General features: G+C 47.2%; 1 long non-coding RNA gene across 1 annotated transcript in view; it reads right to left on the bottom strand.

Moving 5' to 3' along the window:
• The window catches only part of LOC114817482, a 33,363-nt gene extending 19,220 nt beyond the window's left edge, over positions 1-14,143 (bottom strand). The window contains exon 1 of the long non-coding RNA XR_003765341.1: positions 14,049-14,143. This is a non-coding gene — a long non-coding RNA (uncharacterized LOC114817482). The remainder of the gene's footprint in view (positions 1-14,048) is intronic.
• Positions 14,144-14,517: the final 374 nt, after the last annotated feature.

The raw sequence follows: 14,517 nt of genomic DNA, 5'->3' as shown, positions 1-14,517 counted from the left end.
AGCACTTTTAACAATCGCCATTAAAAAAGAAAATTCCCAATCACTCCACTTCGTCCCCATCAAGTGAAATGGAGCTACAAGAAAACGGCTTCTCAAAACATCATCACTTTGGGCTCAAACCGAGCAAAGAAAAGTTCAGCTTCAAACTTAACTCCTTTCCTTGGAAGAAGAAAGTCATTCTGAGGAAAATGCCGGGTCAGTCACCATCGTGCTGAATAATGAAGCTGGAATCATATCCACGACTCTTTTTCCCCTTCACCAACGAGCTCTAAGCCCTGAGGGAGTGATTTCTCTGCAGAGAAATCTTCTAGCTAAAGATTTATTACTCTTTCACTTTCTGCCTTGTTCTGGGACCTCACAAAATATGATTACTCTCACTTGCCTCTCACCATCACACCCAAGGCTCAGACAGCTCAAGAATATGCGATTCCTTCCCGTCCCAACCCTACCACACCGCTGCAACCCAACCTCTCCCCTGCAGCTGGACCTGACTTCACAGACAAGGAGCTTTTACCGGGTCCTCAGAGAAGTAGCATAGCCTACTGGATAGAGCCCAGGTCTGGAAGTCAGAAGGACCTGGGTTCTAATCCCGGCTCCGCCGCTCGTCTGCTGGTTGACCTCGGTCCTGTCACTTCACTTTTCTGTGCCTCGGTTCCCTTGTCTGTGAAACGGGGATTAAAACTGTGAGCCCCAGGTGGGACATGGATTGTGTCCCATCTGATTAGCTTATATGTACCACAGCGCTTAGGACAGTGCCTGGAGTATAGTAAGCACTTAAATGCCATTAACAGCAACAACTCATCAGAGCAGTTGTCCGTAGGGCTCTGATTCTGAAGTAAAGATTCTCAGTTTGAAGTAACATCAGTTCCCCCTCCTCTGCTCTCATCTCAGGCCCAGCCGCAAAGCCCTTAGTTCTAATCATGCAAGCATTTTGTCTCTTTTCACATATTTTACAAGAAAACATCTGAGTTAGCATCAATAAGCTGACACACCTGTGGGTCCTCTCAATCGGTGGCTTTTGTCATTGTCAATGCTGTCGAGTCGTGTCCGACCCACGGACACAACTCTCTCAGAACGCCCTACTTCCATCTCCAATCGTTCTGGTAGTGTACCCATAGAATTTTCTCGGTGAAAATATGAAAGTAGTTTACCATTGCCTCCATCCAAACAGTAAACAAGTCTCCGTCCCCAACTCTCTCCCATGTCACCGCTGCCCGGCACGGGTGAGTTTTGATTTGTAGCAGATTGCCTTCCACTCGCTAGCCACTGGCCAAACTAGGAACAGATTGGGTATGCCTCTACTTGATTCTCCCTCCTGTAGCCGAGACTGGTACAGTACTGACATTTACTGAAAGTTTATCATGAGCAGAGCACTGTTCTAAACACTTGGGAGAAGGCAATACAACAGAGTTGGTAGACGCGTTCCCTGTCCACAAGGAGCTTACAGGCCCTTGATTCAAAGGGCAGATTTCTGATTAAGACCTGTCTTCAGATTCCCAGTTCCACACTCCATCCGTTACGCCACTCTGCTTCTTTATACGTTTGCTTACGTACTGATCAAGAACTTCCTATGTTGTAGAAGTAATAATAACAATAATTAGGCTATGTGTTAAGCACACAAATGTGCGAATGTGGAGGTTGATCATTTTCTGTTGATCTGTGATCTGATTCTCCAACCTCCCATAAACACTCCTAATAGTCCATTAGAGGTTGAACAGGAGAGAGGAATAGTGATGGGGAACGCTTCCCAAAGGAGTTGGGATTGGAGGAGGGTTCGGAAGAGGGCGCGAGTTATAATAATAATAATGATGATGATGGTATTTGTTAAGTGCTTACTATCAAGCACTGTTCTGAACGCTGAGGTAGGTTCAAGCTAATCAGGTTGGACACAGTCCCTGTCCTGCCTGGGGCTCACAGTCTTAATCCCCACTTTACAGATGAAGGAACTGAGACCCAGAGAAGAAATGACTTGCCCAAGGTCACACAGCAGACAAGTGGTGGAGCCAATATTAGCACCCAGGTCCTTCTGACTTCCAGGCCCATGCTTTGTGGTAGAGCTCCAGGCTGTGATTAGGAGTTTACAGGGCATTCCTGAAACTTCTTTCCCAATGCTTAATGCCATCGTCATTCCAAACCTCACTAGCCCAACACAGATTTTTTAATCAGTATTTATTGGCCATTCTATTAAATGCTCGGGAGTGTGCGATTCAATAGAATAGAGAAGCAGCGTGGCTCAGTGGAAAGAGCACGGGCTTGGGAGTCAGAGGTCATGAGTTCGAATCCCGGCTCTGCCACTTGCCAGCTGTGTGACTGTGGGCAAGTCACTTCGCTTCTCTGTGCCTCAGTTACCTCATCTGTAAAATGGGGATTAAGACTGTGAGCCTCACGTGGGACAACCTGATTACCCTGTATCTACCCCAGCGCTTAGAACAGTGCTTGGCACATAGTAAGCGCTTAACAAATACCAACATTATTATTATTAATTGACAGATATGATCTCTGCCCACAAGGAGTTTACAATTTGGAGGGGGAAATAGATACTGAAATAAATACAGATAGGGGAAATGGGAGGGCATAAGGATAGGTATACAAGTGCTGTGAGACTGAGGGTGAGGAAAATATCGAGTGTTGAAAGGGGACAGATCCAAGTACACAGGTGATGCAGAAGGGAGAGGGAGTAGGGGAAATGCGAGCCTAGTCAGGGAAGCTCTTAGAGGAGATATGATTTTATTAGGATTTTGAAGGTAGAGTGGTGGACTGTTGGATAGAGAGGGGGAGGGGGTTCTATTATGGGGAGGGGAAGGACTTTCTGTCCATTAGAAAAGAAAGGAGGCTTAGTGCCAGGCAATTGGTAGATTGTGCCAGAATTTTCAAGTGCCCCCTGGATGAAGGGCAGACACCAGATGCCCCGGAATGTTTAGGTGTGGGGTTGTGTTTTTGTTTGGTTTTAAATGGTATTTGTTAGGTGCTTACTAAATGCTGGAGTAGATACACGCTAATCAGGTTGGACACAGTCCCTGTCCCATATGGGACAGACAGTCTTAATCTCCATTTAACAGATGAGGGACCTGAGGCCCAGAGAAGTGTAACATCTTACCCAAGATTAGACAGCACACAAGTGGCAGAACGAGGATTAGAATGAAGGCTCCTTCATTCAATTGTATTTATCGAGCACTTACTATGTGCAAAGCACTGTACTAAGCTCTGGGGAGAATGCAACAGCAGACATTCCGGCCCACAGCGAGCAGATCACATTGCTCTATGTGCCAAGCACTGAGCTAAGTGCCATGAATAATAATAATAATAATAATGATAATTAGTTATGGTACTTAAGTGCTTACTATGTGCCAAACATTGTTCTAAGCGCTGCAGTATCTACAAGTTAATCAGATGGACAAAATTCCTGTCCCTCATGGGGCTCACCCTCTTGCTTCCAGTTTTACAGATGAGGTAACTGAGACCCAGAGAAGATAAATGACTTGCCCAAGGTCACACAGCAGACATTAGCGACAGTGGGATCGGATCAGACACGGTCCCTGCCCCGCTCGAAGCTCCGAGAATAAGAGGGAGGGAGGACGGGGAACCACTCTCAAACTCCATCACTCTGAAAATATCCAAGGGGCACCTAAAAAGTCAAGCGTCTTTGTCGGCAAGAACCTCTCAGACCATTTAAGCTTACTTCGTGATTCGTCAGCTGGACCAAAACCTTAAAGCCCTCTTAAATGTTTGATAAGGAGCATTTAGGGCTTGGAAGATCCTCTTCGGGATTTATTCAGCTGACCCCAATAGAAATCGGGAAGCTGGAGACTATCTTCTCCCCAGGGGCTTATCCAGAGCACTCTCCCAGACTCCCATCTAGAAGAATCCAACACCGCGGACAGACATTTCTCAAGACAAATCAACCTCGGGATCCCCCGCTACTTTCGAGGAAAGAATTAGGGAGTGGAACACTTCCAATTCCCACGCCACCACGGGGCACCACCCCAGAGAGCCCTCACCTGGGCCGTGTCCATTGGGGTCCAGGGGAGAGGAGGAAACTGGAACACAGGGAAGTTTAAGCGATCAGTCCAAGGTCACAGAGCAGGCAAGCGGGGGAGCCAGGAGTAGAACCCAGGTCTCGAGGCCCTTTTCCCCTAGGGTTGTGCATCGTAACTTAGAAGCTCTCGAGCGGCGATCTGACAGTAATAATTTTGAAGCCACATGGCTTCTTTCACAGAGGAAGACTACACAGAGGAAGATTTCTCCCAATCACTGATGCCGTAGAGTCAGTTATACCCACTTGAGGCATGGCCCTTACTCTCCCTTCTAACCAGACTTCGGTCAAGGAAGACATAGCCAACCAAAGGCAGGAACAAAAATACCATCATAACTTCCCCTCTTGATAAGAAGCCAACATAGAAAATAAAGGACAAATTCCACTAGGCAGCAGGGAGGTTGTGTTGAACCATTTTCAAAGGGGGGGGACTTCAATCCTATCAGATCTGACTTCTCAGAGGGCAGACGCTATAACTTTGCTCACGATAAAATTTCATCCAAAAGTAGTAGGGTAATCATTTCTATCTCTCTAATTTCCTCTTTGATACACAGAGTTTTATCAGGAGGATCTGCCTACATTGGTGACAGCTCTAAGCAAGGCTCTGCTCACATGCTCTTGGTTCAGGCTCAAGCTTTCAGGACTCCTTTTTTTTTTCTTAGGTAAATTGAGGCAGAGTAGAAGGTGTGTTTTTTTCCACTGTGCTTTTCTCCAATTTCTGTAGAAAGGTCCAGCGGCTTGGAGACTTCCCCAAATGTCTGCTTGCCACCTTTTCTACCTAGTCATTATTTGATAAATGCTAATTATGTACCAAGCTCCATGCTAAGCCCTGAGGTAGATACAGTAGCTACAGTGCGATTAAGGACTGCAAGCTTGTTGCGGGCAGGGGACGGGTCTAGTATCTCTGTTATATTGTCCTCTCCCAAGCACTTAGAGGACAAGTGCTCTGAACACAGTAAGTACACGATAAATATCATTGATTGAATGATATTAGATCAGGCAGACCCTGTCTAAACAGGGCTCACAATTTAAGGGGAAGGTGGAGAAAACGGGTATTTTATCCTCATTTTTACCGATGAGGAACATGTTTACCTTGTATCTACCCCCATTGCTTGGTGTAGTGCTTGGCACATAGTCAGTGCTTAATAAGTATTCTATTTATTGCCATTGTTCTTGTCTGTCTCCCCCGATTAGACTGTAAGCCCGTCAAAGGTCAGTGACTGTCTCTATCTGTTACCAATTTGTACATTCCAAGCGCTTAGTACAGTGCTCTGCACATAGTAAGCGCTCAATAAACATTATTGAATGAAGTACCTTCCTTACTATTCTCGGCTGAGCCAATATGTCTTTCTTTTCTTCTGGAGCATTCTGTTTCTGGAGGTGCTAATTGGTAGACAGTCTAATTTCAACTGAGCTGAAGAACTGGTCCTATTTGCAAAACTTGATAAAGAAAAATAATAATGCTACTTTGTATTCATAGTACATTGCGCCCAAAGACCTACTCATTTACATAAGCTGTTGCTGCTCTCATTGTTCCACAGTGCATTTCTTCTGAGAGGGGAGGAAGCACATTACAGTCATCTCATTAACGCCATCCCCTTGGAGACAAATACAATAAAAGAAGCCTTTGCCCTAGTTTCACTGTCAGAGCGAACAGCAGTCAAATGCACGGGACCAGAAGCAACACCTTTATTGAGGACCAATGGCACGTCCAGGGACCTCTGACAGTAGCAGCAAAGGATGCTGGAAGGAACAGGTGTGAATGTCTCAGTGGACAGAGCAGGGAGTCAGAAGAACCTGGATTCTAATCGCCGCTCCGCCACTTGTCTGTCGGGTGACCTTGAGCAAGTCACTTCGCTTCCCTCAGTTACTTCATCTGTAAAATGAGGATGAAGACCGCGGGCCCTACGTAGGCCAGGAACTGGGTCCAACCCAATTCCTTCGTATCTGCCCCGGTGCCTGCCGCAAAGTGAGAGCTTAACAAATACCGCATTTATTATTATATGCTGAGTCAGTGGTTAAGGAAAGAGCAACTCGGGAGGCCCGGCTTTTAGGCAACAAGGAAAGTGTCAGTTCTCCGTTTCAGATGTTCAGGGTGAGAGACGGCTGATGTCAGTGATGAATCATTCTTGTGGGATCCTTTATGCGGAGGTTAAGATGCAAGGAGATGCGGAGCAGCAGTGTGGCCTAGTGGAAAGAGCACGGGACTGGGAATCAGCAGTTACTTGCCTGCTGTGTGATCTTAAGCAGGGTGCTTCACTTCCCTGTTTCCTCCTCTGTAAAATAGAGATACGGTACCTGCTCTCCCTTCCTCTTAGACTGTGAACCCTGTGTAGGTTTGAGTCTGATCTGATTGTCTTGTATCCCATTGCTTAGCACAGGCTCGGCACTAAGTGTCTCAGGTCTGGGAGTCAGAAGGTCCTGGATTCTAATCCCGGATCTGCCACCTGTCTGCAGTGTGGCCTTGAGCAAGTCACTTCACCGTTCCTCAGTTACCTCTTCTGTAAAATGGGGATTGAGACCGTGAGTCCCACATAAGACAGGGACTGCGTTCAACCTGATTTGCTTGTATGCACCCCAGTGCGTAGTACAGTGCCTGGCACAGGGTAAGCACTTAAATACCACAATCATTAATATATTCTTTACCTTCTATGCTGTGCTAGAGTCTTCTGAAGGGCTAGAGCTGGTGACCAAGATTTTGCAGATGGGGCAGCAACAGGAGCGGTGGGCGGTCCAGTAGCTTCAAGAAGAATCAAGATGAAGGAGACAGATTGCCAGACTTAGTAGCCCTTGGATCAGTTCATCGTGGCCAGTGGGTGACCCAGCCCCAACCCAGCCCCTTACCAAACACCTAAGGCAGAGGGCAGAGATGGACGTGGCAGTGGGGAAGATTATAATCATAATAATGATATTTAAGTGTATACTAAGTGCCAAAACTGTATTTGTTATAAGTGGATAAGACACAGTCTCTGTCTGACCTGGAATCCCCATTCTAAAGGAAGAGGGATTCATTCATTCAATTGTATTTAGTGAGTGCTTACTTATGTGCAGAGCACTGTATCAAGTGCTCGGGAGTGGACAATATAACAATAAACAGACACATTCCCTGTCCACAACGAACTTACAATCTAGAGGGGGAGACAGACATTAATAGAAATAAATAAATGACAGATATGAACCTAAGTGGTGTGGGCCTGGGAGGGAGTGAAGAATGAAGGGAGCAATTAGGGGTGATGCAGAATGGGGAGGGAGAAGAGGAAAGGAGGGCTTAGTCAAGGAAAGTCTCTTGGAGAAGATGTGCCTTTAATAAGGCTTTGAAGGGGGAGAGAGTAATCGTCTGTCGGATACAAGGAGGGAGATGTGAGGTCAGTGTCTTGTCCAATTCTCACACCCCTTCCCTCTACAGAGCCCTCAAAATGGGAAATGGGTGCCCATGCTTCCTAAGAACCAAACCCCTTTCCCCTTGGGGTGGGAAGACTCCCCCATCAATTATCCCTAATGGAAAAGGAATTCCTCCTCTGCCACTGCCTCCCGAAGCAAAGCATCCTTGTGATGTGGCCTGGAGGCAGGGGGCTTGACTCGATGACTCCTTTCCACTCCTAATCTTGAACCTACACCCAGCAGGAAATAGTTTCAGGCAGTTGCCTGGGCACAGGCTGGGAGCGACTCTACTTTCAGGCCCCATTCGCTGTGCCTGTCATCTGAAGCAGCTTCCTGCTGGGGAAAGTCGATCCCTCATAAAACTTCCTTCAGGCTTTGATTCCTTGCCAGTGGAGCAGGCCGGACATAGTCCCCACCAGCCTTCTCTTCAGAGAGCCCCATTTCTCTGCCAAAAAGAGGCTGATTCAGCCCCTTTGGGGCACGTCATCCCGGCAGCCCCGGGGGGTAGAGAATGGCATTCTGATACTCTTGTTTGCACCTGGCCCATACGCAGGTATGGCCATTAAGCTTTCAACTCCTCTGATTTAGAGATGCTTTAGCAGATTTAAATTCGGAAGCAGGGTTGGCATTTCCAATTCACTCCACACCCCCATCAGTCCACTCCTCTAGTAGGCCTACTTGGCGTAGTGAGACGCAAAATGGAAAGAGTACGGTCTGGGACACAAAGTCATGGGATCTAATCCCACATCCACTACTTGTCTGGGTGACCTTGGGCAAGTCACTTCACTTCTCTGGGCCTCAGTGACCTCATCTGTTAAATGAGGGTCGAGACTGAGCCCATGTGGGACAGGGATTGCGTCAAACCAGATTTGCTTGTATCTACCCCAGTAGTTAGTACAGCAGCTAGCACATAGTAAGCGCTTAACAAATACCATAATTATTATTAATCCCCTAAGGGCCACTTCTGCATCCACAGTCTCCCCGCTAGAGTGTCAGAGTCACCGAGTGAGGGAATTAAACCACGGGGAGGTAGGAGGGCAGAGGGCAGGGATTTGGGGTTCCACAACTATGTACCCAGCACTGTACTAAGCTGTGGGGTTGAGAGGAGACAAGACAGTCAGTCGTCTGTATTTACTGAGCGCTTACAGTACGCAGAGCATTGTTCTAATTGAGAGAGGACAGTGTAACAAGCAGATCTGACTCAGCCCCTGACCCGCATGGGGCTCACAGTCTAAGTGGGGGAGAGAACAGGAATTTATTCCCCATTTTACAGATGAGCGAACTGAGGCACAGAGCAGTCAAGTGGTTTGCCCTAGGTCACACAGCAGGCAAAGAGCAGAGCTGGGATTAGAACCCAGATCCTTTGTTTGACTCCCAGGCCCGGGTTTTATCCACTAGGTCACCGTGATTCTCCTTCTGTAGTTTCCCTTCTGAGTTTTTAGAATTCACAGCTGGGTGCCATCTGGTTCATGACCAATAACATCTAGTTTATCACTCTGTGTGGTGGCTCTAGTTTCATGTGGGTGGAGGGGTTCTTTTCTTCATCTTCTCTAGCAAAGATCAAAAGGTGTCTACTCTTCCCACCTGAGAAATTGTTTCTTTCCCTGTGCTCGAAGTGCTCCAGTTCCCCCCGGAGCCCTTGGGCAACATCCTTGTTCTGCCACTTGTCCTTCTGTGTGACCTTGGGCAAGCCACTTAACTTCTCTGGGCCTCAGTTACCTCATCTATAAAATGGGGATGAAGACTGTGAACCCCTTGTGGGACAGCCTGATGACCTTGTATCTCCCCCAGTGCTTAGAACAGCGTTCGGCACATAGTAAGCGCTTAACAAATACCATCATTATTATCTCCTAGCCTCAACAGTTGGAAATCCATTCTGCAGTCTATAATGAATCCCTCCCGCTGGAAATGTCTTTCAGGGATTCCATCCTGCCATTCACACTCTCCTGAAGTCACGTAGACCCCCAGGGGAGTGGGAAAGTCAAGAGGCTTTGGTATTAATAATTATTTTGGTGTTTGTTAAGCTCTTACTATGCGCCAAACACTGTACTGAGTGCTAGGGTAGATACAAGTTAATCGGGTCCCCTGTGGGAGAGAGAACAGATATTGATCACAGCCACCCTAACTCTGATCCAAGCAGTTCTGTGCTACAGCACTTCAGACCACCCCACCTCTCAGCTTGGCCTAGGGGATAGAGCCTGAGCTTGGGAGTTAGGCGGTCACGAGTTCTAATCTCACTTATCTGCCAGGTGACCTTTGGCAAATCACTTCACTCCTCTGTGCCTCAGTTACCCCTGCCCACAATGAGCTTACGGACTGGAAGGGGAGACAGACGTTAATATAAATAACTAAATTATGTACATAAGTGCTGTGGGGCTTGGGAGGGGTGAATAAAGGGTGAAGCCGAAGGGAGCGGAGGAAGAGGAAAGGAGGGAATAGTCTACTGCTTAGTGCCAATGTGGTACTGGACACCTTTATGTTCAGTACACTTACCGTCAGTTCCAAGTCTCATTAAACCAATCAATCCATGGTAGTTTGTAATAGTATTTGTTAAGCACTTACTCTGTGTCCGGCACTGTACTAAGCACTGGGGTAGAAACGGGTTAGACGGTCATGTGTTCTAATCTCACTTGTCTGCCATGTGACCTTTGGCAAATCACTTCACTCCTCTGTGCCTCAGTTACCTTACCTGTAAAAGTGGTGATTGAGACTGGGAGTCCCATATAGGACAGGGACTGTGTCCAATCTAATTTTCTTGAATCCACCCACTGCTTAGATCAGTGCCTGGCACATAGTAAGTACTTAAATGCCTCAATTATCATTATCATTATTATTCTGGCCATCCGGACCGCTCCCACCTGACCCCAGCCCGTCTCCTTGAGGCACTTCCCTCCCACGGAGCCTTTTTCCTACAGTTTACTGCAGCCCCGGTCTGGTCTTGTCATATTGCTATTGTTTTTGTCTGTCTGTCTCCCCCGATTAGACTGTGAGCCCGTCAAAGGGCACGGACTGTCTCTGTTACCGATTTGCACATTCCAAGCGCTTAGTACAGTACTCTGAACATAGTAAGCGCTCAATAAATACTATTGAATGAAGATCTCTAGTGTGATTTCCCCTTCACAGGCATGGGCAGACCACACTGCTTCCGGGCCCTGCTGAATCTGAGTTCCAAGAACTGTTCCACCTGGCCCCAAGCCAGACCATTTCCTGTTATAACCATCAGTGCTTCTCCTCTTGGGGGGCTTAAATCCCACACTGATAAGAGTGACCATCATCCGCTTTTAAAATTGGACGTCTGGGTTTCAGCTACATGTCCCCTTCATTGACTCGGTCATATTTATTGAACGCTTACTGTGTGTACAGCACTGTACTAAGCGTTTGGGAGAGGAGCTCCCCCTCTAGACTACAGACTCAGTGTGGGCAAGGAATGTGTCCATTTATTGCTGTTGTATTCTCCCAAACACGTAGTAAAATGCTTTGCACACAGTAAAGGCTCAATAAATATGACTGATTGATTGCAATATAATAATCACCAGCAATAATAAGCTGCCCACAATGAGCTTACGGACTAGAAGGGGAGACAGACGTTAATATAAATAACTAAATTATGTACATAAGTGCTGTGGGGCTTGGGGGGAGGGGGTGAATAAAGGGAGCAAGTCAGGGTGACGCCGAAGGGAGTGGAGGAAGAGGAAAGGAGGGCATAGTCTACTGCTTAGTGCCAAGGTGGTACTGGACACCTTTATGTTCAGTACACTTACCGTCAGTTCCAAGTCTCATTAAACCAATCAATCCATGGGAGTTTGTAATAGTATTTAAGCACTTACTTTGTGTCAGGCACTGTACTAAGCGCTGGGATAGAAACAGGATAAACAGTTTGGACACGGTTCATATCCCACATAGGGCTCGGTCTTAATTCCAGATGAGACAACTGAAGCACAGAGAAGTTAAGCTACCTGCCCGAGATCCCACAGCAGACAAGTGGCAGAGCCGGGATTAGAACTCAGCTCCTCCTGACTCCCACCCCCGTGCTCTGTCTACTAGGCATGTTGCTTGTCTATTGAGAGTTACTCGGTAATCTAGTCTGCAGTTCAGAGGAGGCATCTCAGTTGGCCCAGACGAAAGAAAGGAATACATTGTCATTAATAACAATAATAATAGTAATTGTGACATTGGTTAAGCACTTACTATGTGCCAGACACTGTTTCTAAGCACTGGGGTAGATACTGGAGAAGCAGTGTGGCTCAGTGGAAAGAGCATGGGCTTTGGAGTCAGGGCTCATGAGTTCGAATCCCAGCTCTGCCACTTGTCGGCTGTGTGACTGTGGGCAAGTCACTTAACTTCTCTGTGCCTCAGTTCCCTCATCTGTAAAATGGGGATTAAGACTGTGAGCCCCACAAGGGACAACCTGATTCCCCTATGTCTACCCCAGCGCTTAGAGCAGTGCTCGGCACATAGTAAGCGCTTAACAAATACCAACATTATTATTATTATACAAGCAAATTGCACTGAATACAGTCCCAGTCCCATATGGGGCTCAGTTTTCATCCACGTTTTAAAGATGAGGTAACTGCTGTGTAGAGAAGAGAAATGACTTTCCCAAGGTCACACAGTAGACAAATAGCAGATTGGGGACTAGAACGCAGGACCTTCTGACTTCACTATCCACTAGGCCACACAGCTTCTCACTGAATCAATTGGGCAGGGGAGGGTGGGGTCTAGTTTCAAATATCTAGTTTCTAGGCCGATTCCGGTGGAATCAGGGAGCCTTCTGCAAAATGGCGGTGTTGCCTGAGCGATGTCACCCACGACTATTGGGATTCATTTTATTTGAGTGCCGTCCCTGTCCGCCCAGCTCACGGGGACTCTGGCCCAGGAGAGATCTTGGCTTCCCTGGTCCAACTAAAGCTTCTCCCTCCCTCTTCTGGCTCTGGGTCCCAAGACATCAGTTGCCCTGCAGGCTCTTTGAAGTCGGGGTGGGAGGTTGAGAGTTAATGTACTGATCGAGGTCAGACTACCTCAGAGGGCACTTGGTTTCTCTCTTCTTTTTTTGTTTATGATATTTGATAAGCACTTACTATGTTCCAGGCACTGTACTACGTGCTGGGGTAGATACAAACCTATTTTGTATCTACCCCAAGGGGAAGCAGTGTGGCTTAGTGGAAAGAGAACGGGCTTGGGAGCCAGAGGTCATGGGTTCTAATCCCTACTCTGCTACTTGTCAGCTGTGTGACTTTGGGCAAGTCATTTCACTTCTCTGTGCCTCAGTTACCTCATCTGTAAAACGGGGATTGACTGTGAGCCCCACGTGGGACAACCTGATTGCCTTGTACCTATTCCAGCGCTTAGAACAGTGCTTTGCACATAGTAGGCGCTTAACAAATACCATTATTATTATTTGCCAGGAAGTAGAGTGACCTAGGTTTTAATCCCAGCTCAGTCAGTAATAGTAATAATAACTGTGGTATTCGTTAAACTCTTATTATGTGCCAAGCACTGTACTGAGCCCTGGAGTGGATCCAAGCAAACCTCTTGCCGGCCGTGGAATCTTAGGCGAGTCACTTAATATGCCTGGGCCTCTGTTTCCTCATCTGTAAAGTGGGACTAAAATACCCATTCTCTTTCTTGGATTATGAATACTGTACTCTGTTGGATAGAGCACAGGTCTGGGAGTTAGAAGGACCTGGATTCTCATCCCGGCTCTGCCGCTTGTCTGCTGTGTGACCTTGGGCACCTTCACTTCTCTGTGCCTCACTTACCTCATTTGTAAAATGGAGATTAAGACGGCGAGCTCCGTGTCGGACACAGACCGTCTCCCACCTCCTTATCTCGTATCTATCCCAGTGCTTAGAACAGTGCCTGGCACATAGTAAGCGCTTAAATACCATTTTAAAAAACCACACTGATCTGATGTCACGTATCTGCCCTACTGCTTAGCGAAGTGGCACACAGGAAACCCTTATCAAATACCACGGTAATAATAATACTGATAGTGCTTGGAGATACCAGGTCCCATGAACACTCCCTTGATGGCCCACTTTCCTAGTGTTCTTCCTCCCTCCCCTGATCACAGAAAGCAATGCCCCCTTTCTAAGATTAAATATAGTGATAAATCTGCTCTCCCTCCTCCACACAGCCCTAAGACAAGGAGAAACAGGCAATTACCAACTACCATACAGCCTGGGCCTTGTGTTGGTGAGCCTTGACAGAAGAGAGGAAGTCAGAAGGACCCGGTTTCTAAACCCACCTTCACCATTCATCTGCTGTGCGACCTTGGGCAAGCACTTCTCTGGGACTTGGTGACCTCATCTGTGAAACGGGGATGAAGACGGCGAGCCCCATTTTGGACACAGACTGTATCCAACCTGATTAGCTTGTGTCCACCCCAGCGCTTCATAGAGTGCATGGCACACGGTAAACCTCTACACACATCAGATGAAAACAGAAGAGGAAGCAAATCAGGGCAACGCGGAAGGGAGTGGGAGAAAAGGAAATGAGGGCTTAGTATCATCATCAGGCAGCTTTGAATATAAAACCCGACAGCCTAATCACCACTCCAAACCTAAATGAGACTCTCAGCTGTCACTATCACATCTGCCCCATGCAATGTTTGGACATTAAAATAATCCCCTACCTTCCTTTTGTATCTCCTTGCCCTTCACTGTGGCATTTGGCGGTCACAGACAAACAGGAACTCACAGTCTGGTGAATGAGTAATCTAAAAGGCCGCTCGCTTGCATACTTAAGAGGCCCCAGCTAACAAGCTCACTCACCTGTCCCATTTTGTAGGCCAACATTAATCAGCCACAAATGACAGTAAAATAATTGGCAGCAGCTGCCTCCGATCTGGGGGCCTTGGAGATGATGGTGCAAGAAGGAGATGGTGCTTGGGGTGATTTTTCAGTCTGGCCAGGTCTCTGAGGAGAGGGTACCCCATTCCCAAACCTCCCCTCTAGACTGCAAGCTCATTGTGGGCAGGGAATGTGCCTGGTTATTGTTATAATGTACTCTCCGAAGCACTTAATACAGTGCTCTGCACACAGTAAGCGCTGAATAAATGCGATTGAATACATGAATGAATTTTAGAATCGCTCCATCAATCA

This window comes from Ornithorhynchus anatinus, chromosome 16 (assembly GCF_004115215.2).
Source record: "Ornithorhynchus anatinus isolate Pmale09 chromosome 16, mOrnAna1.pri.v4, whole genome shotgun sequence".
Classification (NCBI taxonomy): Eukaryota; Metazoa; Chordata; class Mammalia; order Monotremata; family Ornithorhynchidae; genus Ornithorhynchus; species Ornithorhynchus anatinus.
Note: the sequence above shows the minus strand (reverse complement) of the source record. Positions and strands in the feature narration are given on the sequence as shown.